Source organism: Sebastes umbrosus, chromosome 17 (genome assembly GCF_015220745.1).
Source record: "Sebastes umbrosus isolate fSebUmb1 chromosome 17, fSebUmb1.pri, whole genome shotgun sequence".
NCBI lineage: Eukaryota > Metazoa > Chordata > Actinopteri > Perciformes > Sebastidae > Sebastes > Sebastes umbrosus.
Window position 1 is genome coordinate 1267656 of NC_051285.1, and position 12585 is coordinate 1280240.

Below are 12585 nucleotides of genomic sequence, written 5' to 3' on the forward strand. Positions count from 1 at the left end.
TAGTTGTGAGGACATTTCCTGGCCGCCTCTCGTCAGTGTGAATCTTAATTAGCGGAGACGGGACCGAGCTCCTCGCGGCCCGGAGCCCCACTTTGTGAAGGCAGGTGCAGCTTTAAATGACTTGACATTTTTTGCAGTGTGCAGGAGGTGGCAGGTTGTGATCCTACAACCCACATCTCATATCCATAATCCAGCAGGCAGGCGGGCCCCTGCTCCTCGCTGAATGGGGGGGTGGACTCTCCCTTCCTCTGGGGACGTTTCAGGGCTGAAAGAGAAGCCTCACCACCCGGCTCCCGGGGGCCCGGGGGCCCGTGGGCGCAGTGAGAAAATGAAGACCTCTGCGCCCCTCTAAATCCCCAGGAATTTCTCATTAAGCGAGGGGGTCCCGGTCTGCCGAAGGGCCCTCTGGGTCCTCACCGCCCCCCCGTGAGGGGTCTCTCCCTCTCTGCTGGGGGAGAAAGGAGCTCTCCACTCCACTTTGTGCTGGCTGCCGGCTACCAGGGCCCGGTATTCACCTTCTCCTTTCTCACCAGCACAACAGCTTTCTCCACATCAGGCTTTCAAAGCCCTCAGGACTTCCTCTTCCTTTCATTCACGACTTACAGAAGTGTGTGTGTGTGTGCGTGTGTGTGTGTGTGTGTGAGAAAGGCATAATTGAATTTGACATTTTTTTTAATGGTATCCTGAGATATGTGTGTGTGGAGGCGCTCGGCGCTGGAATGAAGCGGACTCTCATTTCAAAGCGTGTTTTTTCTTCTCGTTCACACGTTGTTGTTGTTCACGTTGTCCGAGGAGGATTAATGAGGATTATGTATATGAGGAGAGGTAATGAGTTCTGATGAGAGCAGAGAGGATATTTAGTGGGAGGTTTCAACAACATCACGGCGACTCTGGAGTCGGCAGCTGGTCCTGACTCTTCCTGTGGTGGAGTCACTTTATCCTCAATGTTTTTATGAATGAATATTCAATAACTCTTCATTTTACAGGTTCACAAATTTAATCATGGTCACTAGATGATAATTAGAAAGTTACCTATTGGAAATTTCTTTGGAATTACTGCCAAATAACCCCAAAATTTACCGCCGATACCGAGTACCGATACCGAGTACTTCTCTGTGCCAAAAGACCCTCGTTAACAGCCAGCTGGAGGGTGTGAGCGACTCACGGCAGGCTGGGGAGTTCGCATACGAGGCGGTGCGCCGCCACCAGCTTTAGGTCGGCCGTGGACAAAGTGTCACCGGGGCTCCCCGACTGCGTCGTGCCCCCAGGGCGGGGCTCGGCCCACGTAAAAAGGCGCCAGGGGTCTACGGCAATGTCTGCAACCCACTCGACCCGTCTTGAAACACGGACCAAGGAGTCTAACGCATGCACGAGTCAGAGGGTGCAAGCAAAACCCTGTGGCGCAATGAAAGTAAGGGCCGGTGCACGGCCGGCTGAGGTGGGATCCCGGCCCCGCGGGGAGGTGGAGCGTGAGCGCGTGCGATAGGACCCGAAAGATGGAGACGAGAGGTTAACGTCACGCTGCCGTAAAGTGGTGCCGGTGCCGTTCTATGGGAGCCGTTTTAAGGATATATTTATTTTATTAGAATTAATATTCTAATAAACACTTATTTTATACAGTATTTTATGTATTATTTTGTTTATTTATTCATCTATTTATTTCAGCTTTTATTTATTTATTTATTTATTTATTCCCCTATTTATTTATACTGATGTTATGATGTTATATGAGATACAAACAGTGTAGTAGTTAAACATACAAGTACTGAAGAACTTTAAAGTTCTGGTTCCACTGGGGCTCGAACCCAGGACCTTCTGCGTGTAAAGCAGACGTGATCACCGCTACACTATGGAACCACACATACTGAGAATACAGTTTATATGAAATATTCTGGATTAATACTAAATAATAAACACTTCTTTTATACAGTATATCACCACTACGTCTTCACAGCTCTCTGAGTACTCTGAGTGAATGTACTGTACGTGTTAATGATAATATAATGATGTGAAAGCAGCCATATTTCATAATGAATACTTTTACTTTTCATACGTTAAGTACATTTTGTTGATGATCTTTATGTACTTTTACTTAAGTAACATTTGAATACAGTACTTTTACTTGTAATGGAGTACTTTAGACTGATATTACTACTTTTACTTATGCAAATAACGAATCTGAGTACTTCTACACACCGCTCTAAACTAGATCAATAACTTCAGTGTAACAGAAACGGACTGAGACTAAAACAGTTGACAGAGAGAGAGAGAGAGAGAGAGAGAGAGAGAGAGAGACATAGAGAGAGAGAGAGAGAGAGAGAGAGAGAGAGAGAGAGAGAGAGAGACAGAGAGAGAGAGAGAGAGAGAGTTGTCCCATGCAGGCCAGCACAGCTGACAGCTGGGTTCAGCGGAGGTCAGAGGTCATGGATTGGCAGCAGTGGGGGAGTGAAGTGGAATCTAAAACAACAGGAAGACACACACACACACACACACACACACACACGCACACACACTCACACACACACACACTCATGTTTCCGGGAGCGGAGGCGAGCGTGGGCCTCCGGATCTCTCGTGTGACGGACAGTCGACTAAAACTTCATCAGTGTGGTGTGAACGCTTCCTCTCACACGTCTGATCCAGGAGCTTTCACTGCATGTGTGTGTGTGTGTGTGTGTGTGTGTGTACTGCTATCTTTATGAGGACCAGCTTTAGACCGTACGCAGCGACCACATTTCAGTAAAGTGAGGATATTATTAGAATAAGAAAACAGCGTATTTTAAAGGTCCCATACCGTGCTCATTGTCAGGTTAATTATTGTATTTCATGTTTCTACTAGAACATGTTTACATCCTTAAATGTTAAAAAAAAAACTTTATTTTCCTCATACTGTCTGCCTGAATATACCTGTATTTACCCTCTGTCTGAAATGCTCCGTTTTAGCGCATTTTGACGGAATTGCAACGGAATTGCAACAGAATTGCGTTGCTAGGCAACAGCTTGGGTCCATGCGTACTTCCTGTCAGCTGATGACATTCACATACAATGCAACAGGAAATAAACTGGGACACATTTAGAATATTTACATTTAAAATTGTGTCAAGAGTCTAAATATTGTATATTTGTGACATCACAAATGGACAGAAATCTTAACGGCTTGTTTCAAACGCACAATTTCTGAATAGGGGCTGTGTGTATTTCTCCGTATATTGAGCGTTTTGATAGTTTAACAGTATTTATATATAACTTAAACCTGCTTTATAATATAAAAGACATGGAAATCTCACTTTTTTACAATATGGGACCTTTAATGCTAAAGTTGAACAGCCTGGTGGCGTTGTGGTTAAAGGAACAGTAATATAAATTGTACAGGCTGCAGGTTCTCTGTGGTCCCAGAAAGATGTTTTCTATCTATTGAACGGCGTTGAGGAGAACGGAGCATATCAGTGCAAACTTTGACGGAGACGGAGTGAACTATTCCTTTAAGACATTCCCGATTAGTTTCCAGCAGAGACCTTTTTGCTTTATGTCGTCCGTCTTTCTTTCTCTTCGTGATTCCTGTCTGCTTCTACAACGTCAAACTGAAGACTAAAAGGCTCCAGGATGCTTCACCAGAACTGGAGCTGTGAGGCTGTCGTAGTTAAACGCTCCACTAGGAGGACAAAATATGACTTCTTCATCAATAAGTAAATAAATAAATAAATAAATAACCGGTTGTCTACACGTCTTCATTCATTTATTCCTGGATAGCCGTGTCACATTTTATGAGACGGGTGCATACAGGTTTCACCAGATGATAGTATGGAAAAATGACTTCATAATCAGTAAATAAATGTATAAATAAATAGATGAATAAATATGGAAATAAATAAATAACTGACTGATGTTAGGACCTCATACCTCATTAACATATAGATACGGAAACACAGACATTTATCTATTTATGTCCTGTTGATTTACCGACTTTTATTATTTATCTATTTAATTAATTATTTCTGTATTTATTTCAACATTTATTTTGTTATTGACTCTTTTATTTATTTATTTCTGTATTTATTTCAGCTTTTATTTACATATTTATTTATTTATTTCATCATTTATTTATTGTTTTGTTTATTTATTTTTGTATTTATTTAAACTTTTATTCACTTATTTCTGTATTTATTTCAGTTTTTATTCACTTATTTATTTATTTCAGCATTTATTTATTGTTTTGTTTATTTATTTCTGTATCTCTTTAAATTTGTATTTACTTACTTATTTATTTATGCATTTATTTATTCTGTTGTTTATTTATTTCTGTATTTATTTCAGCTTTTATTTACTTATTTATTTATGCATTTATTTACTTTTTTGTTTATTTATTTCTGTATTTATTTCAGCTTTTATATATTATTCTGTTTATTTATTTCAGACTTTATCCACTTATTTATGTATTTATTTATTTATTTTAGCATGTTTTCCTTATTTTGTTTATTTATTTCTGTATTCATTTCAGCTTTCATTTATTTATATATATATATATGCATTTCAGCATTTATTATTTATTTATTCCTCTATTTATTAATGTCTATCTGTATCTGTTTATTTAACCGAGGGACGCTAAAGTGAAACTACGTCATACCGGTGGTGATGTCGCCTCCAGGGGCTTTTATTTATTTTTATTTATCACTTCAGTCACTTTAATCTTCATTCATTTATTTATAAAAGTACATAAACTCAGATTGTGAAGTCATTAAATCCTGTAAATGATTCCAGCTCACTCTGACAGATTGATGGATTATTATTATTCTTAGTTAAACACTTCTTACACCTCCATGTGTTTTAACGTGGCGCTCTCTGCTGGACGAGACGAGTCTTCACAAGACGATGTGGAGTTTCAGTAACAGGAGGAAGTTCTCAGATCCTTTACTTACTTTAGTAAAAGTAAAAATACCACAGTCTGAAAAAAAGTACTAATTATGCAGAATGGCTCCTTTTGTTTTATTATTGTAGAATATTATATTATTCTGTTTTTATCACTAACACATACATGTAAGAGCAATATTTAATATGTCATTAATGTTGTAGTTCATCAATGTGGAGTCAATTGTAGATACTTACATACTACTGGGTAGATTAGTAGTATAATACTGCATTATATCATATAAGCATATCATGTTTTTCTTATATAAAAAGTAACTAAAGCTGTCAGATAAACGTAGTTGAGTAAATACCACAATATTTACGTCTGAGATGTAGTAAAGTAGAAGAATAAAGTAGCAGATAATGGAAATAAGTAAGAGAAATCACTGTTTAGTGGACTCTAATAGACAAACTAATGAACTAATGGACATCTGAAATTACTAAGGGCTAAGGGGGGTCACAAGCCAAAACAGTTGGGAACCACTATACCATAATAACCATCATTTTAAAGAATGCTTTGTGCTTTTATAACCTTGTGTATTTTATGTAAAATCCTGATTTGAAAATAAATAATGAATAAATAAATAAATACATGCAGTGAAATAAAATGCACAATTTAGTAGTAGTAATATCTTTAGGGATTATTTTGTACACAAGTACAAAGTTACATAAGTATAAATAAATACAGAAATAAATAAATGCTGAAATAAATCAATTAAATCTGAAAAATTACAGAAATAAATAAACAAAACAATAAATACATGCTGAAATATATTTATATAAGCAAAAAGTGAAATACTGAAATAAATACATCAATAACTGAATACAATTTGAAATAAATACAGAAATAAATAAACCAAATAATAAATAAATGCTGAAATAAATAAATAAGCAAAAAGAAAAAATATTTAAGTATAAATACGGTAGTAAGTAAAAGTTTAAATAAATAAATAAACACAGTGAAATAAAAAGTACATGTTAGTAGTAGTAATATTTTTAGGGATTATTTTGTAACACATAAAGGAAAATAAACACTATTAAATAATGACACTAAATATCGTATATAAGTTTTATTTTGGAAGGATATTACCGGAAGTGTCAGTATGCTATAATATCTGCATTGACGCTATTTTGACTAATTGATCAGTTCCTCTCTGTCGCCACCAGAGGGCAGCAAACACTCCTGATATTAAATACACTGATTAACATCTAGCATCAACACAGAGCAGGGGTCAGCAACCTTTACTATCTAAAGACACGTTGGGCAAAAGAAATTAATTAAAATCTTTCTGAAGCCGCAAAACATTTGCAGTGAAGTAGGGGCCCTAATGAGGGAAATAAAATCTGGTATTTCGAGAATGAAGTCATAACTTTACGAGAAAAAAAGTTTTAATATTACCAGAATAAATTCATAACTTTACGAGAAAAAAAGTTTTAATATTACCAGAATAAATTCATAACTTTACGAGAAAAAAAGTCGTAATATTACGAGAATAAAGTCATAACTTTATGAGAAAAAAAGAAAATAACACGTAAAATTACTACTTTATAATATTATGACTTTATTCTCATAATATTGTGACTTTATTCTCATAATATTGTGACTTTATTCTCATAGTATTATGACTTTATTCTCGTAATATTATGACTTTATTTTTCCTCAATGAGGCCCTAATACTCCGTCATACCGTCGTACCACAGACCTACAACAATGATAAATAAAAATGAAAATGGAAACTAAAAACAGTTATTCATTTCCACTACTTTATTAAAAATAAACCCAGAGGGAGCCACTGGAGAGGAGCTAAAGAGACGCAGATTGCTGACCGCTGCACTAGCAGCAATATCATGGCATTAAAACTCATGATTTTAAATACACACGTCTAATTAGCAACAGATCATTTTTATTTAACAGTTGTTTAAACTGAATAATGTATTTTTTAAAGCATTAACAGTTCCTCAGTCTCCCTCTGTGTTGCTGCTAGGAGATGTTGATCAGTGTATTTAAAATCAGAGTATTTGCTGCCCTCTAGTGGCGACAGAGAGGAACTGAGGAATTAGTCAGACTAACGTCAATGCAGACGGTATAGCAGACTCACACTTCCGGTATATGATTTCAAAATAAAACATGCACGGAGGTGTAGTTACTCGTAGTCACCACAGGAGGGCAGTCTAGAGTCATGCAATGAGTTTAAATACAGTCTAATTATTTACTAGTTGTTTAACCTGAATAAGACTTATAATAATTATTAAAAAGTGCATGTTTTGACGCAAAACATATTATAAAAACCGCCTTGTATAAAATCTGATTTTAAAAAAGTTGTTAAAAGCACAGATATGACCTAGCTACCCAGACTTTCCACTGACACATTTCACTAAAGTTCCTTTATGAGTCTGAGTCCTAAAAACATAATTATTATTACAGTAAGTCCCCATTAGTCCCCTTATTTTACTGTATTTTTATTTTATTTATTTTTTTACAGTATTTTTTATTTTTATTTTTTACAGTATTTTTTTTTTTTTTTTTACAGTATTTCTTATTAATTTTATTTTTTTGTCTTTTTTATTTATTTCTATTTTTTTTTACTGTATTTCTTATTTCTTTTTAGTTTTTTACAGTATTTCTTATTAATTTTATTTTTTTGTCTTTTTTATTTATTTCTATTTTTTTTACTGTATTTCTTATTTCTTTTTAGTTTTTTTACAGTATTTTGTATTTATTTATTATTTTTAGTCTTTTTTATTTTTTTTATTTTTTTACTGTATATCTTATTAATCTTTATTTTTTACAGTCTTTTATATTTATTTTTATTTTTTACTGTATTTTTTATTTATTTCTATTTTTACAGTATTTTTTAGTTTATTTTTATACAGTATTTCTTTTTCTTCTTTTATATAGTATTTTTTTCTACTGTATTTTTATTTTTATTATTTTACAGTCTTTTATTTATTTGTATTTTTTTTTTACTGTATTTTTTATTTTTTTATTTTTTTTACAGTATGTTTAATTTATTTTTATACAGTATTTTGTATTTATTTAGTATTTGTTTTACAGTCTTTTTTATTTATTTATTTTTTGACAGTCTTTTTTATTTATTTTTATTTTTTTAACTGTATTTTTTATTTATTTCATCTAACTAGTTTAAAATAGAGTCGTCATCTTGGAGTGATGTCATCTCATTACGGCGGTTGGTCCTCCTGCGGTTGACGGACAGACTGTCGACGCTTTCGGTTAAAACAGTAAGATATTGTTCCTTAAAGTTAATTATTGTTTCTTACATTAGTTCCTGATGGTTATGATATTTTTTTTAATTAGCCACCAGACGTGTGTGACGTCATTTCGTCAGTTAATATGAACAGAAACACCAGTAAACCTGTTAATCTGACTGTTAACCGACGTTATGAGAACATTCATCTGACCGTTATAACCGTTATGAGAACATTCATCTGACCGTTATAACCGTTATGAGAACATTCATCTGACCGTTATAACCGTTATGAGAACATTCATCTGACCGTTATAACCGTTATGAGAACATTCATCTGACCGTTATAACCGTTATGAGAACATTCATCTGACCGTTATAACCGTTATAATGACAGGACAGATCTCCCGCCTTTAAACTACGTCACAACCTTCAGGCTTCAACATGGAGAGACAGAGGAGAACACAGGGAACCAATAACATGATGAACCAATAACATGATGAACCAATAACATGATGAACCAGAGGTAAATATTGTACTTTTTTACTCCACTACACAGATTATTAATATAAAGTATAATAAACAAATAAATGATGATGTATTATTATAGGTTAAGTAGCTACCCAGCAGTATATAAATAATAATATAAAATAATTAAAATAAGCTCTAGCTTTTAGTTCCCTTATTTTACTGTATTTCTAATTTTTTTTTTTAATTTACAGTATTTTTTATTTGTTTTTAATTTATTACAGTATTTTTTATTTATTTATATTTTTTTTACCGTATTTGTATTTATTTATTTTTTATAGTCTTTTTTTTTTACTGTATTGAAGCTGAACCTCATTACCAGCAGCAACATTAAAGTGATGAACACATTAATGCATCAATAATTATAATACAATAATATATATGAATCTGAAATGGGCCATTCTGCATAATGAGTACTTTTGGTACTTTAAGTTTATTTTGATGCTAATACTTTTGTACTTTTAATGCAGGACTTTTACTTGTAACAGAGTATTTTTTATAATGTGGTATTACTTCTTTCTGGGTACTTCTTTCCACAACTACTTATTTGTATTTTATAACATTTTAGACTAATTTGTAGGTATTTTTTAGATCTCATAACACATATATCACCATGATGTTACTATTGAGGAAATATGACCCTGAATACATTAAATTAGGATTCGTGCTTAATGGCCTTTTTGAACTGAGAGAAGAAGTGCACACATTTGTGGAAGAGCAGCACTCCCCTCTTGCTGAGCATTACACTGATGGTAAACTGGCCTACTTATCAGATATATCTGACCATCAGCTTAATATATCAATGCAAGGCAGAAACAGCACAGTGTTTTTGGTTTCAGACAAAATTGAGGGCTTCAAGAAAAAACGTATTCTGTGGAACAGAAGAGTCAAGGAGGGACGATTTGACGTGTTTTCACTCCTCAGTGAAACTTTGGAAGCCACTCCTCATGTCAACATATCCAGTGTTATAACCCAGCATTTGACTCAGTTGTCAGGAAAGTTTACAGACTACTTCCCAGAAGATGCACGAGATGGAAACCTTTGGATTTTGGACCCTTTCTCTGTGGATCCTGCTTCAGAAGACATAGCTCTCTCCACTGTGTTGGAAAATGAACTGATGGAACTATCAGCAGACAGCAGCCTGAAGCTTCAGCTCACACAAGTAGACCTTGCTTCATTCTGGATACTGGCTGCCAGTCAATATCCCTCTCTGTCAAAACGGGCAATCAAATTTCTGTTGCCTTTCACCACCACCTATTTATGTGAGTCAGGGTTTTCCATTGTGACTGTCACCAAATCAAAGGCAAGGAACAAACTGAAAGCAACTTTGAATGCTACTCTGCGTGTCAGCCTCTCACCCATCCCACCACCACTTCATCTCATCATCTCCCAGAGGCAAGCCCAAGTGTCTCACTGAGGGTGAGCAGAATATGTATTTTGGTCATTACAGCTGACAGTGGCATAACACATATCTACAGCCCACTTTATTATCTGTTGTATAAACATGTTAGGTTTTGTACTCATTTATTTGGGAAGGTGGTCCTCGGAAATGTTTTGACAATCACAAGTGGGCATTAAGTTGCGAAAGGTTGAGAACCCCTGACCTATATCACTATGATGTTACTGTTGAGGTGTATTAATGATTCATTAACACGTGTGTTATTGGTTCACACATATCTGAGGGGATTTACCGTAATAAGAATGAGTTTTTTGGAGGATCAGACTCATAAAGAAGCTTTGTGAAATGCATCAGTGGAAAGTCTGGGAGGTGAAAACTCATGCTGACACACCCGGTTGTGGCTCTAAAGGAGAATGAATCAATAATTATAATACACTAATATAATGAGCCATTCTGCATAATGAGTACTTTTACTTTTGGTACTCTAAGTATATTTGGATTCTAAAACTTTTGTACTTTTTCTTAAAGGTCCCACATCGTGCTCATTTTCAGGTTCTTACTTGTATTTTGTGTTTCTAATAGAACATGTTTACATGCTGCAATGTTAAAAAAAAACTTTATTTTCCTCATACTGTCTACCTGAATATACCTGTTTTCACCCTCTGGCTGAAACGCTCCGTTAAGGAAATAAACTGGGACACATTTAGAATGTTTATGTTTAAAACCGTGTAATGGTCTAAATCTTGTATATTTGTGACATCACAAAGGGACTGAAATCCTAACGGCTTGTTTCAAACGCACAATTTCTGAATACGGGCTGTGTGTGTATTTCTCCGTATATTGAGTGTTTTGATAGTTTAACAGTATTTATATATCACTTAAACCTTCTTCATAATATAGAAGACATGAAAATCTCACTTTTTACAATATGGGACCTTTAAGTCACATTTTGAAAGCAGGACTTTTACTTGTAACAAAGTATTTATACCCTGTGGTATTAGTAGCCTACTTTCTGGGTACTCCTTCTACCACTGCTTATTTGTATTTTATAACATTTTAGACTAATTTTGGGGTATTTTTTTAGATCTCATATGTCATTTATCACTATGATGTTACTATTGAGACGTGTGTGTGTGTAGGTGTATTAATTATTAATTAGTGTAGCATCACGAAATAAGTACAAAAAACACTGTATTTACAAATCTCTATATACATACCAACTACTCTAGTTTAAACTAGGTAAAATAAATAAAAAAACACCGTAAAAAAAAATTAAAAATAAAAAAGACTGTAAAAAAATAAAAATAAATACTGTAAAAAATTAATAAAAAATACAGTAAAATAAGGGGACTAATGGGGACTTAATGTAATACTTTTTTATTTTTTAGGGGTCAGACTCATCAGGAAGCTTCATGAAATGCATCAGTGGAAAGTCTGGGAGGTGGAAACTCGTTCTCTCAATGAGAATGATGCAATAATTATAATGCAATAATATAATGTGTATTATTTTGAAATGAGCCATTCTGCATAATGAGTACTTTTACTTTTGGTACTTTAAGTATATTTTGATGCTAAAACTTTTGTACTTTTTCTTAAGTAACATTTTGAATGCAGGACTTTTTACTTGTAAAACTTGTGTGTTTCTACACTGTGGTATAGCCTATACTTTCTGACTAATTTCTGAGGTATTTTTGCATCTCATATGTCCCATATCACTGTGATGTTACTATTGGTGTGTTATTGGTTCACACATATCTGAGGGGATTTACTGTCATAAGAATGAGTTATTGTTCTCATAAAGGAGCTTCGTCAGATCAAAACGTGGTTTGATGAATCAGTGGAAACTTGTGTCTGACTGACTAAATGAGAATGAAACCACGTTAATGTTATTCTAATCAGAATGATTCAGATGGAGATGCGCGCTGCAGCCGGTGCGCGTCGCTGTTCCTGCGGTGCGTAAAACCCGCAGCAGGCCTCGTCTGTCTGTCTGTCTGTCTGTCTGTCTGTCTGTCTCTCTCTACTAAACCTCTCCTGCTCGGATCGAGGCTGAAAAGCAAAAGTCCTGCTGCAGAGACTCGTCTCTTTTTCTGTTGTTGCTGCAACTGTGACCCAGCAGAGCTTTATTCTGCAGAGGAAGAGGAGGAGGAGGAGGAAGAGGAGGAGGAGGGTTTACCGTTTCCCATATCGCCTCCCGGTGACATGGGGGGGTATTTTATATATTTTACACCTGAAACACCCTCCATGTCCTCACCAACATATCGTCTCCAGATCCCACAAAAATGGGATAAATCCAACCCCCCAGAGCAGAAAGCAGAAAGCAGAAAGCAGAAAGCAGAAAGCAGAAAGCAGAAAGCTCGCAGCTCAGATCAGATCAGATCAGATCAGATCAGAAGCTGCAGTTGTTTTCCAGCACATACATAAAAAAAGAAACATGCACAGCAAAATAACAAACAGTTTGACGCGTAAAAGTGTTTTATTCTCTGCTGTTTGACGTGCGTTTTGCACACACGCACACACACACACACAGAGAGAGAGAGGAGTCCCTCT

At 35.1% G+C, this 12585-nt stretch overlaps 1 non-coding gene across 1 annotated transcript; it reads right to left on the reverse strand.

The window, feature by feature from the left end:
* Positions 1-1784: 1784 nt before the first annotated feature.
* Positions 1785-1857, reverse strand: trnav-uac. The gene has a single exon. It is a non-coding gene; the product is annotated as a tRNA-Val (tRNA).
* Positions 1858-12585: the final 10728 nt, after the last annotated feature.